A 17,577-nucleotide genomic window follows, 5' to 3' on the forward strand; every position below is an offset into this window, starting at 1 on the left:
CTGGGAATCCATGAAAGAAAAAAAAAAGAAAAAACACAGCAGGAGGTGAAACGAGGCAGCAAAAAATATGTTCAATGCCCTTGAGGAGCATCAGACCATATGTAGGAACATTGTAGACAAAAAAGACACATTTCCATAGTACATAGTTAGAAAATGGAAAAAGAACCGAGCACCGCAAAAAAGACATACAAAATGGCGGACGCTCGCATCTTGGAGGTAAATAACAGCATCAACCTGTGAAGAGCCACTTAAATTGGTGAAAATGGCGGTAAAAATAACTCATTGTACTGTCCACATCACAAAAATGTAGAAATGGCAAAATGAGAGTCATGAACAACCAGGCAGCGAGCATTTGAAGAGGGAGAAGCCAGAAAAATCGGAGCGCGAGCGCCGCGATTCAAAATGGCGGACGCTCGCGTTATTATGAGGGAATATTCACCGCCGCGGCTCCAAGGGCGAAAAACAACGTAGGAGCCTCCATTAGCAGCATGCCAACTCACCGACCCATCACAGACACGGAGATGTCTTTCAAGCGGGAAGAGGTGGCGTCCGAGGGTGGAATATCAACAGAAAAGCTCCGCGTCCACACGGAGCTCACGGAGAAGCCGCCATGTCGCTGCGGCGTCCAAGCCACGCCCCCAGTAGCTTAACTTTGATCTCATTAACCATGCTCCAGGTCGAGAGGCATGAGAGGGGAGGGGAAAGCAGCTAGGGAGGGGCTTGAAGGGCGGTGCTTGTCTTCAGGCCATTCAAATTAGGATCTTGCACAAGCCAGTGTCTTCCAGGATCCAGGACTCCTGACCTGCCAAGTTCGGCTGACAAGTGCCAGGTCAATTTGCATTCTGACCACCAACTCACGCTGTGCGTTCCCAAAGCCAGAGCTTTTTGGGACAGAGTGTTTTTAGTGGTGGCAGCAAAAAAGAGAATCGTCGTCCTTTCTTTCTACAAGCTGAATGGAATTTGATAATGTTCAAGGAAGAGGCTAATTTGTCTCTTGCACCTTATGAAGTTGGTGTTTTCTTTTAACTTTGATGTGTATTTTTTTTTACTGTTTTTGTTGTATTTGCAGCACCAAGAAGCCTTGTGTACATATGCTAAATATATTCACATAACATAAAATAAGTGAAAAGAATGACTGAGCAATAGCGGTTCAGTAGTGCACACAAATAGATCAGGAGCTCTGCCCTAATCCATCACCGGAGGGAGCTTCAGGTACCAGATAATATGAACATATAGAATTTTAGAAAGTTTGAAAAAACACATGCATAGTTCCTCAATAATCACAAAATGTAATCAGAGCTACTATTCCTAATAGACATATTGGTGTCTTATAAAAAAAAGTTAATTTCAGGCAACTTGTCTCAGTACGTAATCTGACAGGGAGTACAAGAAGCTAGGTTGCTCATTGGAGAAAATTCTCCCACCACCATGCAAAACGAGCTCCTACCAGACAACCACTGCTTCTATATAACGGTCTCATCTTCCCCTTAGTAGCCGAAGACTGAGGTAGAAGCCGATTTCAGAGAGTAAGTGTTAAGGATTTGCATAATTAAAATAAGGCCACAACAGCAGAATTTGTATCTTTGCTGCAAAGTTGCAATGTTTTCAAGTTACAGTTCCATTTCACTTGGCTTCTCCATCCTCCATGGACAGTCAATGAGAGGTCCTGTGCAGTACTCACAAGTTGCCCCTCCAGTCACACTGCACAACTCCCAGCTCCAGGTTATCTCTAGCCTTGAGACATGCTAGAGGGCCTGGGTGAGCGTCAATCACCGACACAGTTCACAGCTTCCGAACTTCACAGTATTCCTCTCTGGTCTGGTCTTTCTGAGTCTGCCTAAGCAACTAGACGGTGCCCCTCTTCTTCTCAGCTACCAGTCCAGTCCTTGATGTTGACTCCAAAGTGTTTGCCTTCATCTGGAGAGTCATCTTTCTAGATACTAGTCTACAATGAGTGTAAGTTAGCTTGGCCCTTCACTTTGCAGTTTCAATAAAGATTCTTCCCCAATTCCAGTGCCTGACCAGTTACATCTGGTCTTCTTCCAAAGAAGAGGTTTTAAGTGCTCTGGTATGGCCATGTGTGTTAACCAGAGAGCAGCCAACACCCATCCTTATGTAGAACAAAACACTCAAGGCTTTGTCGCGGTCTGTTGCACTTTCACCCACAGTTCAGTAGTTTCTTATATACTTCCAAGCCGTGTAGCATGCAAATTCATCAGCTTAATGGTCTTTCCTCCATGATCAAATGGCCTATGTCACAATTTCGCAGGTGACAGGCAGTATAAGTATACCGGAGTCAAATCAGCCGATTCTGTCTGAAACATCATCAGGTGTAGCACCTAGCAAAGGTGTGAGGAACACCCTTAATCTAAATACCCCAACCTACAATTCTCTGACTTATGCTTAGAACTCCGGTAAGTGAGTGTTCAGTTTGAAGCTTTCAAAAAGCTGCAGTAGTGTAATAAGGATCTTTCCATGAAGTAGTAAAGGAACGTAAACTTTATTCCAACATGTAGCGCCTACAACACAGCACGTCCACCTCTCCTGATGTCCTGCCAGAACCCCAAGAAGAGAACGTTTCCAACATACATTCAAAATCCTTCATTCTAATTTCACATAGCATCTTACCACACCTCTTACAGGAAAACAAAAATTCTCTTAATATAATACACAGGGGGAGATTTTTAAAGAATCCACGCTATGCAGCGCAGCCCCTCGTAAGGTTGTGCTGTCTTGCGCAACAGGGAGGGAGCAGGAGAGCACCATATCTTCTGAGATGTGTCTCTCTTATCCCCTTTCCCTTGTGCTGGCGCTGATTTCAGCTGCTGTGTGCCAGGTACAAACCTTAGCGCCATAGCGCTAGGGTGTGTGCATGAGTCTAGCATCCTGTACAAACTACTATGCCTAGACACAATGCAAACCTTTTCCCACTTTGTATGCGTGCTGCATTACGCATGCAAAGATGAAAAAGCATGGAGAAATTAAAGCCTTTCTCCTGTCAGCACCTCCTTTGAAGGGGCATTAAGTTTTGGCGCAAAAACCAGGCCTACAAATCTATGTAAATATGGTTTTGCGTCAAAAAGCATGGGTGGTTGCATGGGAACGCCCATGTCACAGCCCCTCGGAGCAAAGTAACGCAAAGCACTGCTGTGCGCTACTTTGAGGGTGCTCTCCAGCACTTTTGTGGCGCTAACCCAGTGCAAAATGTTTGTAAATCTACCCCACAGTCTTTACATGTACTTTGTATTTTTACCACACGTGAACGAGATGAACTTATATTGCCAGAGATATCATTGGCAGTCATCACCAGCTCATGAACATCAATATCTTGATTGCCTGCTTCTACGTTTGGTTGGAACCAAGTTTGCCAATACGATTCACTGTCTACATATCTCCTACATTTAATAATATCAACTTGTACAGGGGAAATTTTGATCAGCTTCATTCTATTCCACCAACTGTTACCCTCTAAAAAAGGGAGCCTTTGGTAACTCTCATGACTTGCACTGGTAAAAGAAATTTGAGTCACCTTTCTTAACTTTTCTTGGATTTCTAACCATAACCCAAAACTCTGATACTCAAATCTTTGTTATAAACATGTTTCTGATCAAATCGGGTTGCCTCCTAGGATTGAGCCATGGTTTTTGATGGAAAGGGGCCTCAAAGAGAAGATTAGGGAGAGAGCGGAGTTATACTTTACAGAAAATGTTGGGACAGTTGATTCGTTCTGTGGGGGAGTGTAGGAGAGTAGGGTCTGCTATCCTATGGTCACCCCAAATTTTTGCTTTTTGCTTCACTGGTTTTTGACATATGGAGGCTGTGGGCCTGCCAATCAGACCCCCAGCCTGCTGTTCTCTCTACTAAATTTACACTATGCACCCTAGGTGCATAACCAATTGGAAGTGGATCACCCTGTGAGCCCCTGTACCAGTGTACACTAGGTACCCAGGGCATTGGCGTATCTAAGGCCTACCAGGGGCTGAAGCATGTATTGTGCCACCTCTGGCCTGGCCTAACAAATTTGACACAACTGGCTGATCACTCAGCTGGGGTAAGTTGGTGTAACCACCTCTTACTTAGGTGTAGTATACCTATACCTAACCTTAAATGGGACACATGTTAACCTATAAGTCACTCCTATGTCAGGCCTTAACAATCCTGAAGGCAGAGTGCTTGGTTCCATGTGAGATGGTGCTCTGGCATGAGCTGAGTCTGTCTGCAGTGGTCGGAACCACTTCCTTCTACTGTTTCCAGATATCGTCATACCATATACTCTTAAGTGCATTATGAACCTCGCGGTTAAATGCTATCTTTGGTTTGGCTTTATCAAAACATATCAAGTAAGGTGTCATACGAATTGGAATACTAACCCCTCGCCAATTCTGGTGACGGGGTTAGCATTCCACCCTTCTAGAGGGACACGACATGTACAGTACCTGAAACCCGGGTAAAATCAGACATAGCCTCAGCTCCACAAAATGGATGCTGCCACCACAGACACAAGTCTGCCCTCCTGCTGCTGGGAGTCCTTCCAGCTTGAGAGGTGTGGACAAAGGGTTTCCTGCCAGGGGAGGTGCGTGCACCACCCCAGACAGGATTTTGTGTATTGGTCAGGTAGGGCTTGAAAGAAACCAGACATGCCTGTGGCTCACAAGGAGCCTCGGTGCATATGCCAGTTCAATCCGGTCCTGGGGCACACCAGTCCCGGGCCTGGGGCGAGCTGGACAAAGGATTGGGGGTGTAACCACCCCCCTTCCTGGTCCCACCCTTAGGGAGGGACCTAGCAGGTAGTCCGGCCCCTAGAATCTGCTTAAAGGTAGGAGCTGTGTCCTAAGACTTCAGACATCCTGGAATCAACTTGAAACTAAGAAGAAGACGGGAACTTCGACATTCTGCTGCACAGAAGACTGAAGGAAATCTCCCCTGTGGTCAGGGAGTGACCACCTTGCTAACGCAAGCACCATCCAGCGAATCAACGTCTGCTTTGCCGCCGCCTCCCGCCGGAGCCCGAGCCCAGAGACTGACAAGACCTGGACCTCCAGACCTCTCACCGCCCGATCCACAGTCCCTGAAAAGAGGAGACCCGTGGAGGCAACGAGACACGTGGAGCCAGCCATCTTGAAACGACCACGACAAGCTGCAAGTGCAACAACCGAGGCTCCCTCCAAGTTGTGCTTTGGGATCTGAGAAGCCCAACCCTCGAGCAGCATCTGCACCAAAGGTGAGCCCTCCAGCATCTCCACGATCTGCGTGGGGCCCTTCTGCATTTTGCCACTCGACGCGCCTCACCGGTTGCTGGCCCGCTGGCTAGTGGCCATCTTGGCGATGAACTTCAAGAAATACACCGCTGGTCTGGTTGCTCCAGACTGGCCCTTGCTCCCCTCCAAAGGAGCAATCCCTCTGACCTTGCTGGTCAGAACCATCAGCTTATTTCGTTTTCCACAACAATTGCTTTTGCCAAGGCTTGTTTGCTTCGATCAAGTCGCCAACAGCGCCGACAGCGAGAGCCTGCGTGGGACAGCTCGTGAACCGACTCCTGGACGTCGTCGACCTTCAGGGACCACGTGGCTGCAGAGACAAGCTACACCTTTCTTCCTGTTTGCACCCGACATCGCCTGGTACCCACCTGGTGCCACGCTGGTCACTGGCTAGTGACTGTGAACACTGTCCCCTCTGCTTACAGGTCTTCTACAACTCTGATCCACTCTTGGATCCACCGCATCCCTTCCGGACCGACCGCCTGCAGCATCCTTGTCCACAGGCTCCATTGAACAGATAGAAGAAACCCGACGCACTTCGAGGCCTATGCACCCGCTTCCTGTGGGTGAGGTAAAGCTGGCACTCCGGTGCCCAAGTGTAGAGAATCATCTCTAGTGTCTGTGTTTCCAATCTTGAGTTCATAGTCCATCCGGAAGATCCTTTTTGCAGTAACTTTGTAACTTTTACGCACCCATTGAAAACCTATGGGAGCACGCGTGTGACTATTTGCTCTGCACACGCAACCCGTGGACCTCCTGGTCACTAACTGAAGTTAGCTCCTTGTAGGCCCAGCGATTCTAGAGGCCCTAGGCCTTTTCCCTTTTCTGTTCGTGGTACTTATACCACTATTTTAGTATATGGTTTGAGCGGCCACCAGGGCCTATCCATATAAAGTGCAACTTCTGTGTATTCTACTGTAATCTTGTTTGACAATTTGTGCTCCTGTGCTCATAAAGAGACTAGGGGTTACTTTGAGAAATAAATACATATATATTTTGAATATATATCTGTGTGGTGTCCTTTCATTGGTATAAAAGGGGGTTGCATTTGGTAAAACAGCTTGCTTAACACGTTTCACGAGTTTAGCCTCAAAGACTGCTTAGCCTACGCTACCACTAGGGCAGCTAGTCCGAAAAGGTTGACTTACAACCACACCATAAGGGTTGCTTGGCATGGTACAAGGTGGTCACTTTAACTAGTCAACATCATATACCAGGCCAACTTCTCACATTGGTGAGCAGCGGTTGGATTTGAGCTTGCTGTGTTTTACCATTGTAATCTCTTGGTTACCAATTGAAACATCACATAGGTACCTGTAGGTACATATAAAACAAGATTAGATATACTTAAGTTCTACTGAACTTAGTTGTTGTAGAGCAAAGGAAGTAGCACATCCTGACTACAACTACTAGATAGGTTTAGTAGGTAAACCCAAGTGTAGGTAGATTGCAACACATCCACCCACACTTAAGAGCAATGGCTGGGGCAGAGGGGTCCACTGTACCCATCTGTTGAGAGTGACCCCCAGAGGGCACCATCCATCTTTGCTACCCTTAATCAAAATGAGCTCAGGCAGTTGGCAAATATCAGGGGCCTTAAACAGCCCAAGAATCCTACTTCTGCTGAACTCAGGGAGCTTTTACAGGCTGATGAAGATCAGAAAGCTCTCAGGAAAGCCTCCCAGTTAGGCCCCTTAGGAACAGGAACAGGAGGCCCCCCTTCTGAAGATGCTACTGAAGTACCCCTTTCCAATAGCCATCCCTTAGATGAGAATCATACTACAGAGGAGGAAAGTGGTGGGGATACAGAAGGTAGTGAGGATGAAGGGAGAATTAGCCCAGTGCCAAGTGTTATACGTGGCCCAGCTAACTTAAGGCTACTGGGGACTGACAATGGGATCACCCCATTGGATCTCCCTAGTGGACTTAACCAGGGGCTTGGGGGGCAAAGGAATCACTCAGGTGACTCTAATGCTTCTCATGCCTCTAGAGGCTCTCAAGGTCACTCCAGGAGAAGGATGACCACCCCTCAGAGGAGGGAGCATGAGGCCAGAATGCAAGAAGCCCAGCTGAGGATCAGGAAGCAGGAGCTAGAAGTAGCCCTGATGGAAGAGAAACTGAGCAAAGCTAGGCAGCATACCCACTGGTGGCAGCATTGTCCCTAAGGACAAAGATAGGGTCTTTGATAATAGGAACCTGTCTAAGGTTGTGCCCCCCTACAAAAGTGGGGATGACATCCACAAATGGATGACTGCTCTTGAGAGAGCCTGCAAAGTGCAGCAGGTTCCTGAAGACCAGTGGGCAGTAATCCTCTGGCTCTCCTTTGAAGGAAGAGGCAGAGACAGACTCCTCACTACTAGAGAAGAGGATATCAGAAATTACAGAGTCCTGAAGAGTGTCCTAGTTGATGGGTTAGGCTTAACCACTGAACAGTACAGGTTAATGTTCAGAGACACCCAGAAGACACAGACTCAGGACTGGTCTGAATACATTGAATGTGCCACTAAGGCTTTGGAGGGTTGGTTGCTGGGAAGTAAGGTATCTGATTATACAGGATTGTACAATTTGATGATGAGAGAACAGATTTTAAATAACTGTCAAAACCAGCAACTGCATCAACACTTGGTTGACTCTGATCTGACCTCTCCCCAAGAATTGGGAAAGAAGGCAGACAAATGGGTCAGAACCAGGGTTAAGCAAAAGAACCAGAACCAGGGCCAAGGGGGTGATCAGAAGAAAACAGACCAAAAGGGTGGCGATCAGAAATCTAAAGACCAGAAGTCTTCAACAGGGCCCCAAACTACTGCTAAAGAGGGTGGGTCCCAGCCTAAAGGGAAGAAGAAAGAAGGTCAAAAGAAACCCTGGTGCAATCATTGCAAGAATACAACTCACTGGACTAGTGATTGTAAAAAGGGTGGAGCCCCCAACACTGTTGCCCCTAAGGCACCTGCTCCCAGTACTACTGTTAGCAGTGTTGGTCCCCAGACAAAGGGTGTAGTGGAAATCACTATGGGAACTGAAGGAGATTCTGACTTAGACAGAACCCTGACACAGGCAGTCCTGATCTGTGATGGGGACATTGATTTGTCCCTGACTGTGAGCCCCAGTAACCTGGGCAAGTACAGACAGACTCCTTTAATTAATGAAAAAGTGGCTCAAGCCTACAGGGACACACGTGCCAGTGTCACTATGGTGACACCAGGCTTTGTGGACCCTGGACAGTACATACCAGGTGAGAATTACCTGGTGACCAATGCCAGCAATGCCACTACTTCACATAGTGTGGCAGTTGTTAACTTCTCATGGGGAGGGGTAACTGGCCTCAAAAGGGTTGTGGTTAGTGCAGACCTCCCAGTAGAATGTTTGTTGGGCAATGATCTAGAGAGTTCTCTATGGTCTGAAGTGGAGTACAGGACACATGCAGAGATGTTAGGTATATCACCACATGTCCTTGCTGTGACCAGGTCACAGGCCAAAAAGTGCCTTACTGAACAGCAGGTCTTGGATCCTGGAACAATGGACCAAGCACCTACCAAGAAGACGAACAGGAGGGTCAAGGCTGTGCCTTCCCCCCTGCCTCAGAGTGATGATCAACCTTCCCAGGAAGCTGATCTAGAGGACCCTGAAGGAACTGTCCCTGAAGAGCTTGAACCTGATCAGGTTGAGTTTCTGGGGACAGGGGGACCTTCAAGGGCTGACTTGAGGCAGGCTCAGTTATCCTGTCCCTCTCTTGAACCCCTCAGATAGCCGGCTGCTGCTGAGGCTGCTGGGAATGCTCAAGGTACCCATAAAGTGTATTGGGATGATGGGCTCCTTTATTCAGAGGCTAGAGACCCCAAGCCTGGTGCAACCAGGAGGTTGGTTATACCTCTGCAATTTAGGGGCTTCCTTCTTACCTTGGCCCATGATATTCCTTTAGCAGGACATTTAGGCCAGAATAAGACTTGGGACAGGCTTGTCCCTCACTTTCACTGGCCTCATATGAATGAAGATACAAAGGAGTTTTGTCGCTCCTGTGTGACCTGCCAAGCCAGTGGCAAATCAGGTGGCACAACAAAGGCCCCCCTAATACCACTACCTGTGGTGGGGGTCCCCTTTGAAAGAGTGGGAATAGATATAGTGGGTCCCATGGATCCTCCCACTGCATCTGGGCACAGATTTATACTGGTGGTAGTGGATCATGCCACCAGGTATCCAGAGGCAATTCCCCTTAGGACCACTACAGCACCTGTGGTGGCCAGGGCCCTGCTGGGAGTATTCTCCAGAGTGGGGTTTCCTAAGGAGGTAGTTTCTGACAGAGGTACCAACTTCATGTCAGGATACTTGACAGCTATGTGGAAGGAATGTGGTGTCAACTACAAGTTCACCACCCCTTATCACCCACAATGCAATGGGCTTGTTGAGAGATTCAACAAGACCCTAAAGGGTATGATCAAAGGATTACCTGAAAAGCTCAGGCGAAGATGGGACATCCTTCTACCCTGCCTTCTGTTTGCTTACAGAGAGGTCCCACAAAAAGGAGTTGGCTACAGCCCCTTTGAATTGTTGTTTGGGCACCCTGTAAGAGGCCCACTGTGTTTAGTGAAGGAAGGATGGGAGTTACCTCTCAAAAAGCCTAAACAAGACATAGTGGACTATGTACTTGGTCTCCGCTCCAGGATGGCTGAGTATATGGAGAAGGCATCCAAAAACCTTGAGGCAAGCCAGGCCTTACAGAAAGCTTGGCATGACCAAAAGGCTGTCTTGGTTGAGTTTCAGCCAGGACAGAAGGTATGGGTGTTGGAGCCAGTGGCCCCAGCAGCACTCCAAGACAAATGGTCTGGACCCCATACAATCCTGGAAAAGAAGGGAGAGGTCACCTACTTGGTGGACCTAGGAACTCCCAGGAGCCCCCACAGGGTACTCCATGTTAACAGGTTAAAAGCATATGTTGACAGGGCAGACATGGGCTTGCTCATGGATACAGATGAGGGACAGGAGGAAGAGAGTGACCCTCTCCCAGACCTGTTGTCTCAGAACCCTGAAGATGGCTCAGTTGAAGGAGTGACCCTTGGAGGCAACCTCACTGCCCATCAGCAGACTGAATGTAGACAAGTTCTACAATCATTTCAACATCTGTTTTCCCTAATACCTAGCCAAACTGACTGGTGTACCCATGCGGTGGACACTGGTGACAGTCTGCCTGTAAAGAACAAGCTTTACAGACAACCTGACCACGTCAGGGACTGTATAAAGGCTGAGGTACATAGAATGCTGGAATTAGGTGTCATTGAACCCTCAGAGAGCCCCTGGGCTAGCCCAGTGGTTCTGGTCCCCAAACCTCACACCAAAGATGGCAAGAGAGAGATGAGGTTCTGTGTGAACTACAGGGGTCTCAATGCTGTCACCAGGACAGATGCACACCCTATTCCAAGGGCAGATGAGCTCATAGACAAACTAGCTTCTGCTAAGTTTTTGAGCACATTTGACTTGACAGCTGGTTATTGGCAAATCAGATTAGCTGAGGAGTCTAAGGCCAAAACAGCCTTCTCAACCCCAGGTGGGCACTACCAATTTGTGGTGATGCCCTTTGGTCTGAAGAATGCACCTGCCACCTTCCAAAGGCTGGTGAACCAAGTCCTTACTGGGTTGGATGACTTTTGTGCAGCATATCTTGATGACATTGCTGTCTTTAGCTCCACCTGGGAGGATCACCTGATCCACCTAAAGAAGGCTCTTGAGGCTCTGCAAAGGGCAGGCCTCACTATCAAGGCTACTAAGTGCCAGATAGGGCAGAGTAAGGTTGTGTATTTGGGCCACCTTGTAGGTGGAGGCCAAGTTCAACCACTGGAGAGTAAGATACAATCCATCAAGGACTGGTCTCCTCCAACCACCCAGACTCAAGTTCGAGCTTTCTTGGGCTTGACTGGGTACTACAGGAAGTTTGTTAAGAACTATGGGTCCATTGTGACTCCTCTTAATGATCTGACATCCAAGAAGATGCCCAAAAAGGTTCAGTGGACAGTAAGCTGTCAAAAGGCATTTGATGACCTAAAGGAGGCCATGTGCTCTGCACCTATCCTGAAAGGTCCTGACTACTCCAAAGAGTTTATTGTCCAAACAGATGCTTCTGAGTTGGGTGTGGGAGCTGTGCTGTCACAACTTAATGTAGATGGTCAAGACCAACCCATTGCTTTTATTAGCAGGAGGTTGACCCCCAGAGAGAAGAATTGGTCAGCTATTGAGAGGGAGGCCTTTGCTGTGGTGTGGGCCCTGAAGAAGCTGAGGCCGTACTTGTTTGGCACTCACTTCAAGATTCAGACCCACCATAAGCCCCTCTTGTGGCTAAATCAGATGAAGGGTGAAAACCCCAAACTGCTTAGGTGGTCCATTTCCCTACAGGGGATGGACTTTACAGTGGAGCACCGGCCAGGTACTGACCATGGGAATGCAGATGGTCTCTCCAGGTACTTCCACTTAGGACATGAAGACGAGACTGGTCAAGGCTAGTTTAATGTCCCTGCGTTTGGGGGGGGGTTGTGTAGGAGAGTAGGGTCTGCTATCCTATGGTCACCCCAAATTTTTGCTTTTTGCTTCACTGGTTTTTGACATATTGAGGCTGTGGGCCTGCCAATCAGACCCCCAGCCTGCTGTTCTCTCTACTAAATTTACACTATGCACCCTAGGTGCATAACCAATTGGAAGTGGATCACCCTGTGAGCCCCTGTACCAGTGTACACTAGGTACCCAGGGCATTGGTGTATCTAAGGCCTACCAGGGGCTGAAGCATGTATTGTGCCACCCCTGGCCTGGCCTAACAAATTTGACACAACTGGCTGATCACTCAGCTGGGGTAAGTTGGTGTAACCACCTCTTACTTAGGTGTAGTATACCTATACCTAACCTTAAATGGGACACATGTTAACCTATAAGTCACTCCTATGGCAGGCCTTAATAATCCTGAAGGCAGAGTGCTTGGTTCCATGTGAGATGGTGCTCTGGCATGAGCTGAGCCTGTCTGCAGTGGTCGGAACCACTTCCTTCTACTGTTTCCAGATATCGTCATACCATATACTCTTAAGTGCATTATGAACCTCGCGGTTAAATGCTATCTTTGGTTTGGCTTTATCAAAACATGTCGAGTAAGGTGTCATACGAATTGGAATACTAACCCCTCGCCAATTCTGGCGACGGGGTTAGCATTCCACCCTTCTAGAGGGACACGACATGTACAGTACCTGAAACCCGGGTAAAATCAGACATAGCCTCAGCTCCACAAAATGGATGCTGCCACCACAGACACAAGTCTGCCCTCCTGCTGCTGGGAGTCCTTCCAGCTTGGGAGGTGTGGACAAAGGGTTTCCTGCCAGGGGAGGTGCGTGCACCACCCCAGACAGGATTTTGTGTATTGGTCAGGTAGGGCTTGAAAGAAACCAGACATGCCTGTGGCTCACAAGGAGCCTCGGTGCATATGCCAGTTCAATCCGGTCCTGGGGCACACCAGTCCCGGGCCTGGGGCGAGCTGGACAAAGGATTGGGGGTGTAACCACCCCCCTTCCTGGTCCCACCCTTAGGGAGGGACCTAGCAGGTAGTTCGGCCCCTAGAATCCGCTTAAAGGTAGGAGCTGTGTCCTAAGACTTCAGACATCCTGGAATCAACTTGAAACTAAGAAGAAGACGGGAACTTCGACATTCTGCTGCACAGAAGACTGAAGGAAATCTCCCCTGTGGTCAGGGAGTGACCACCTTGCTAACGCAAGCACCATCCAGCGAATCAACGTCTGCTTTGCCGCCGCGTCCCGCCGGAGCCCGAGCCCAGAGACTGACAAGACCTGGACCTCCAGACCTCTCACCGCCCGATCCACAGTCCCTGAAAAGAGGAGACCCGTGGAGGCAACGAGACACGTGGAGCCAGCCATCTTGAAACGACCACGACAAGCTGCAAGTGCAACAACCGAGGCTCCCTCCAAGTTGTGCTTTGGGATCTGAGAAGCCCAACCCTCGAGCAGCATCTGCACCAAAGGTGAGCCCTCCAGCATCTCCACGATCTGCGTGGGGCCCTTCTGCATTTTGCCACTCGACGCGCCTCACCGGTTGCTGGCCCGCTGGCTAGTGGCCATCTTGGCGACGAACTTCAAGAAATACACCGCTGGTCTGGTTGTTCCAGACTGGCCCTTGCTCCCCTCCAAAGGAGCAATCCCTCTGACCTTGCTGGTCAGAACCATCAGCTTATTTCGTTTTCCACAACAATTGCTTTTGTTAAGGCTTGTTTGCTTCGATCAAGTCGCCGACAGCGCCGACAGCGAGAGCCTGCGTGGGACAGCTCGTGAACTGACTCCTGGACGTCGTCGACCTTCAGGGACCACGTGGCTGCAGAGACAAGCTACACCTTTCTTCCTGTTTGCACCCGACATCGCCTGGTACCCACCTGGTGCCACGCTGGTCACTGGCTAGTGACTGTGAACACTGTCCCCTCTGCTTACAGGTCTTCTACAACTCCTATCCACTCTTGGATCCACCGCATCCCTTCCGGACCGACCGCCTGCAGCATCCTTGTCCACAGGCTCCATTGAACAGATAGAAGAAACCCGACGCACTTCGAGGCCTATGCACCCGCTTCCTGTGGGTGAGGTAAAGCTGGCACTCCGGTGCCCAAGTGTAGAGAATCATCTCTAGTGTCTGTGTTTCCAATCTTGAGTTCATAGTCCATCCGGAAGATCCTTTTTGCAGTAACTTTGTAACTTTTACGCACCCATTGAAAACCTATGGGAGCACGCGTGTGACTATTTGCTCTGCACACGCAACCCGTGGACCTCCTGGTCACTAACTGAAGTTAGCTCCTTGTAGGCCCAGCGATTCTAGAGGCCCTAGGCCTTTTCCCTTTTCTGTTCGTGATACTTATACCACTATTTTAGTATATGGTTTGAGCGGCCACCAGGGCCTATCCATATAAAGTGCAACTTCTGTGTATTCTACTGTAATCTTGTTTGACGATTTGTGCTCCTGTGCTCATAAAGAGACTAGGGGTTACTTTGAGAAATAAATACATATATATTTTGAATATATATCTGTGTGGTCTCCTTTCATTGGTATAAAAGGGGGTTGCATTTGGTAAAACAGCTTGCTTAACACGTTTCACGAGTTTAGCCTCAAAGACTGCTTAGCCTACGCTACCACTAGGGCAGCTAGTCCGAAAAGGTTGACTTACAACCACACCATAAGGGTTGCTTGGCATGGTACACGGTGGTCACTTTAACTAGTGAACATCATATACCAGGCCAACTTCTCACACAAACCACAAAGCCAATGGTAAGCTACAGGTGGAATGTATTCCAAGGGAAGCTTTCTGAATGTCCCCCAGATGTCTTTAGCAAACCATAAGCATTGACCTAAAAAGTAAAGCTGGGTTGGAGAGAAGAGAAAAAACAGCAGACGAGCAAGAGTGAGCAACACTGGGGCAAGAGGAGAAGCACATGAGGGAGAGAGCAACACGGAGTGCAGATGGTGGGGGAGACGCACACTATGGAAAGAACTGGCATGAAGTGTTCTCCAAAAATGAAAAAAGACGTCCCCAAAAAATAAGTAGTCGAAGGAGACAAGTCAATCAATCAAAAAGATGGTAAAGAGGCTATGCTCCAGGTAAGGAACAATACAAGAAGAGGAAAGCAAACCATTGAGTAAGAAACAAGCAAATGAGAGTGACAAAGGCAAACATGGGTGTAGGAGAGTAGTATCTGCTTCTTATAGTTACCCCCACTTTTTGCTGATGCTTCACTGTTTTTCGACTTTAGTCTGGTTGGGGCCCTGCTAACCAGGACCCCAGTCTAGCTGCTTCCTCTCTAAATTGATTACCAGTACTTTAGGTACACTCCAGATTGGATTCTGGGGTACCCTATAAGTCCCTAGTATATGGTATACTATGTACCCATGGCATAGGTACCCCAGAGGCCTAACAGGGGCTGCAGCATGTATTGTGCCACTCCTGGGAAGCCTTCCAAAATGACACCACAGGTCTGCTACTGCAGCCTGGGTATGGTGGTGTATGCACCCCTTACTGAGATATAGGTTACCTATATCTCTCCATATCACTGCACATGTAAACCTATCAGTCACCCCTATGGCAGACCTTAACAATCCTGAAGGCAAGGTGCTGGGTTTCATGTGAGAGGGTGCCTATGCATGAGCAGAGCCCTTCTGCAGCTTTCCAAACCTTTAATCCGGGGTTGTTTGTGATGCAGCCAAACCATATACTCTTAAGTGCATTATAACCTCGCGGTAAATGCTAACTTTGGAATGGCTGCATAGAAACATGTTGTGTTTGGTGTCAAACACCTTGGAACCATACCCCCACACCAGTAACTGGTGTGGGAGTATGATCCCACCCTTCTACAGGGAGAAACATGACAGCACCGGTATACCCGGTACCAGCTTACCAGACCCTGGCATAACAAAATGGATGCTGCCAGCCACAGACACGAGTCTGCCCTCCTGCTGTTGGACGAACTCCGGCAGGGGAGGCCTGGACAATAGGTTTCCTGTCACAGGGAGGTGTAACCACCTCCCAGACAGGGTTTAGTGTATTGGGGCTGGGTGGGTGCACTCCAAGAGTGCTTTGATGTTTGCACTGGGGGCACATTTGGTGTCCCTGTGCATAGTCCAGCTCAAACCGGTTGCAGGGGCTACCAGCTCCTGCTGTGGCGCGAAACTGGACAAAGGAGATGGGTGTAGCCACCCCTCTTTCCTGACCCTCCCATAGATGGGTCCCTAGAGTTTGTCCCACCCGTTTCTTTGGTATAAGAGAGGAACCCCTGGCTATGGGACTTTAGATTTACCTGGACGAAACTCTGATACATAATCTTGGAACTTCGACGATCTACAAGGCGCTACATGACTGAAGAATCTCCCTTGGAGTAAAGGAGTTACTCCCCTGCAAGGCAGGCACCTAAGACGCATCTGACCGGTTTGCATCTCCGAAGCTCCCGCCGGACTCTGAAGAATTTGCAACACAGGAGGTGTATTCCCAGACTTCCCAGAGGCCGACCCGAGCTCCCAACAAAGCTCAGACCCGTAGCCCTCGTGGGAACCATGGAACAGGAACCCCTGGACACTGTGCACATTTGCAAGTGCATATGCTTCTCGTCGATCCTTGATGCTGTGCTTTGGGCTACTTGTAGTCCACACCCGAACAGTGTCTCCACCGAAGATTACTGACCTACACTCACCGAGTGTCCCGTGGGCTGGTATTGTGTGATTCCTCTTGAGGTCCCTTCGCGATCCCTGGTCCGTCGACTGGTGGGTCCCTGTGAAGGCAACTCTAACTTTAATTGGGCTTACCTGGTTGCTCCAGACGTGACCTGACTCTCCATTGCTTGGGGAGTCCCCAGGACCTTGCTGGTCCGCACCGAAGCATCTTTTCTCTTCCTGCATGGGTTGCTGTTGCCAAGGCTTGTTGGGTTCAATCCGAGCACCGACACCGCAGCACTCGACATCCTTCGTGGGACAGCTCAAATCCAGCTCCTGGTCGTCGTCAACGCCTCCTGGTCCTCGTGCCTGCAGAGTCAAGCTTTACCTCTTCGCACCTGAAACACCTGACATCGGTGGGCATTTGTATATCATGCCCCTGGTCACTGGCAAGTGACCCAGACTCTGTCCCCTCTGCTTTCAGGTTCTTCTGATCTTCGATCCAGGCTTGGATCACACCGGACACTTTTCTTCTTCCCGGCAGCAGCACTTTGCAGCAGATCGCCATTGAAATCAACAACGATTCCTGACACCATTTGACACCTATGCACCCGGCTTCCCTGGGTGAGTTAACTCGAGTACTCCGGTGCTCCCGTGGGTGTAGGCCCTAGAACCCCCTAAGTCTAAAGGGGCTTGATCAAAGTCCTCTCCTAAGTGTCCTTAACTTCTAAAATTCCAACCGCGACTTTCCCATAGAATAGTACGGGGCTCGCACCTGTGTTCTCACACTGAACGCGTCCCCCGTGGGTCTCCTGTGTCACTACCTTGGGTGGTTCCTTGGGTCCCAGCGATTCTATGTGCTCTGGGCACTGTGTCTAGTCAAGTCGTGGTTCTTATACCACTTTCTTAGTATATGGTTTGGTCCTCCCCTGGGGCCCATTGTATATGGTGCTATTTACTGTCGTTTTAGAACTGTATTATTATGTACCTTGGACTCTAATCTCATAAAGAGATTAGTAGTGAGTGTAGAAATAAATACACATATTTTATATATACCTTGTGTGGTTCTCCTTTCATTTAGTGATTCAAGAGGTTATAATCTGGTAAACCAAGCTGCTTTACACTCCTTCAAGACTTAGCCTGAAGGCTGCTCTCCATA

This window comes from Triturus cristatus, chromosome 1_1 (assembly GCF_964204655.1).
Source record: "Triturus cristatus chromosome 1_1, aTriCri1.1, whole genome shotgun sequence".
Taxonomy (NCBI): Eukaryota; Metazoa; Chordata; class Amphibia; order Caudata; family Salamandridae; genus Triturus; species Triturus cristatus.